The following is a 2,704-nucleotide window of genomic DNA, read 5'->3' on the forward strand; positions in this document are numbered from 1 at the left end:
CCTCAGCTCACCTCATCCCCAGGCAGGCCTGACGCCTCAGTTTGAATGCACGGGAGAGCCCAAAGCAGCAACGGGAACAGTAGGAAAGGCCTCGCCCTCAGGAAATGTGACTGGAGAGTAGAGTGTGGTAAAGTGGGGGCTCCCATAGCTTGGGGCACCAAAATGGGGCCCTGGGGGTAGAGGAAAAGATACAGCCCACCCCCCCACCCCACCCCCGGAAAGGGGACCCGGCAGCCTCATACTCTTCTCTTTGGGAATAATCAGTGCTTGATCGTTTGCCCTTCTGGCGGCGGTTAAAGAACCACACTCGGACCACATCCTTCTCCAGGTCGAGCTGCTTGGCGATAATGCTTATCTCCTGAAAGGTGGGCTTAGGGCACTGTAGGGCCCTGGCCTCCCTTATTCCTGGAGTGCTTCTTGAGGACAATTTCTGGTCAGCATGACCAAGCATTTAACCCTTATTCCTGGGACGCATTCAGTTTCTAGTCAGATGACTAGCATTCTATTGGTTCCTGTTTTCCCCTTGCCCCACCTGGTTTAGTTCCTATTTTTCTCCTGTCCCGCCTGGTGGTTAGCTGCAGGGCATTCATTCTATTTGAGATATGGTAATTTCCCTACCTGCCTGGGTGGGGGTCCTTGTGCTGCAGTAGGTACTTAAGGGCTTCCCCAAGGCTGAATAAATGGCATTCGGTTGATCTCCTTTCGAATGACCCTGGTCTCTCTGTGTGTTCTTTTTAATCTCCAGGCCCTTGCCCGACTCGCGTTCGGTACAGTGGCGCGCGAACTGTACCGAGGGTGTAACACCGAAATCGGGTGTTACAGGGCACTGCAGAAACATGCTCTCCAGGTTCCCCCTCACACTATTCTCAATGCTAGTCCGCTTTTCCTTTCCAGCCTGCATCCGGGTCTACGCTTTGCATAGCTCATGAAGGTTCTCTTTGTTGTCGGCTTCCTCTACTCACTTCTCCAGCAGGGAGCGCAGCTTGCACATGTTCTTGAAGCTGAGCTGCAATGCTTCAAAGCAGCTGATGGTGGTCTGGCTGAACACCTTTCCAAAGAGAACACCCAGGGTGAGCCCCCACCTCGGCCTGGGTGTACCCCAAGGTGATCCTCTTCTGCTTCAGCACCTTGGCAAACTGCTCTAGCTCCTTCTGCAGATCTTTCATGTCCTGGGACTCCTCGGGACTTGGTTCCACCTCCTCCAACTTCACGCAACCCCGGCAGATAGTGCCGGGCTCGGGGGAGGCCCCCTCCAAGTAGCTCTCCGCTCCTGCTCCTGCCTGATCCTCAGGCTGTGAAGTCTCCAGGCCAACTTGGGGCACTAGGCCCAGTCCAACCTGAGGTCCACAGTATGCCATCCCTCCACAGAATTCATACGGCGGGGGACAAGGGGAGATCCCCAACACCACTGAGTCTGGCCCAACAACCCCTGGCCTGATTTTAGGCTCACCTGGAGGCCCTTAGAAGCTTATCCAAGTCTGAGGGTCCACCCAGCCGGGCTCCAGCACTCCCGACCCATCACCCCCACCAGGTGAGGATGAGAAGGCGAAGTCTGAAGGCAGTTGCCCAGCCATAGGGAAGGCGGGCACCCCAGGTTGGGGGCCTGACGGAAGAAGGGCTCACCTAGGAACTGCTTAAACCTCTCTCCCTCCAAACCTGCTATTTTTTAACTAGATACCTGGAAATTGTGGTGAAAACACACTGTAACTTAGCTATCTAGTAATTTCAGTAAAAAGACATATTAAAGAATACATTTTTCTTAAAATAACATCCAATTGTTTTAAAACCTTCATGTAATAATTTCTTATTTATACTTGAAATGTTTTCATACCCCGATATTAAGTCTCTCTGTAGATGCAATAAATCAGATCAAACTGAATTAAAAGTCTAGGGTTAATGTGCAAAGCAGCTCCTGGGTGGCCCCAGTGAGGAAGTAGAATACCATGAGGGGTAACCACGAGGCAAGTGGGTTATTGCATCATAAGTATTGTAGGCATGGTCCTGTGCTTGTCAGGGGAGGAATTGACCCTTGATAGGCTTTCTGAGGGGGCTGGGTCTGGAATGGGAGGAATGAGGCTGGGTGGGGCTTCCACATAAACATCCCAGAGTTCTTGGGTATATGGGTATATGGGTACACACTCAAGTCTGACTAATTCCTGCAGGCATGGGACAACATGGGGAAGGGGTAGATAGGAGTCTGTGGGCCCAGGCTTATCAGGTTGTACAAGTGGAAAAGCAGCTAATTGTCATCCTAGAGACCTTAGGCATCTGTTCCTTAAGGAGGGTAAGAAGAAAGGCTGGTAAGGAAATAATAGATTATCACCAGCCCTATGAACTGGGCTAGCCATGGGAAGAAAGAAGACTGGCAGAAAGAATGGAACAAATGGGCTGGAGAGATGGCTCAGAGGTTCTTCCAGAGGTCCTGAGTTCAATTCCCAGCAGCCACATGGTGGCTCACAACCATCTGATCTGGTGCCCTCTTCTGGCCTGCAGGGATGCATGCAGGCAGAACACTGAATACATAATAAACTAATAAATAAAAAAGAATGGAACAGATAAGTACCCTGGTTGTACAAAAGAGACAAGGCTGAAAGAGTGAGACATGAGAGTAGGTGTGTTCTTTATTGGGACATGTTTGGAAAACTAGGTCCCATTGCTCGATAGGTGTCTGCTCTAGTGTGGAAAGGTGGTACCTGCACTGATG

At 51.0% G+C, this 2,704-nt stretch overlaps 1 pseudogene; it reads right to left on the minus strand.

Annotated features, from left to right (window-relative positions):
* Window positions 1-36: 36 nt before the first annotated feature.
* On the minus strand, window positions 37-1,574 carry LOC101983384 (annotated as a pseudogene).
* Between the last annotated feature and the right edge of the window lie 1,130 nt (window positions 1,575-2,704).

This window comes from Microtus ochrogaster, unplaced genomic scaffold, assembly GCF_000317375.1.
Source record: "Microtus ochrogaster isolate Prairie Vole_2 unplaced genomic scaffold, MicOch1.0 UNK7, whole genome shotgun sequence".
Lineage (NCBI taxonomy): Eukaryota > Metazoa > Chordata > Mammalia > Rodentia > Cricetidae > Microtus > Microtus ochrogaster.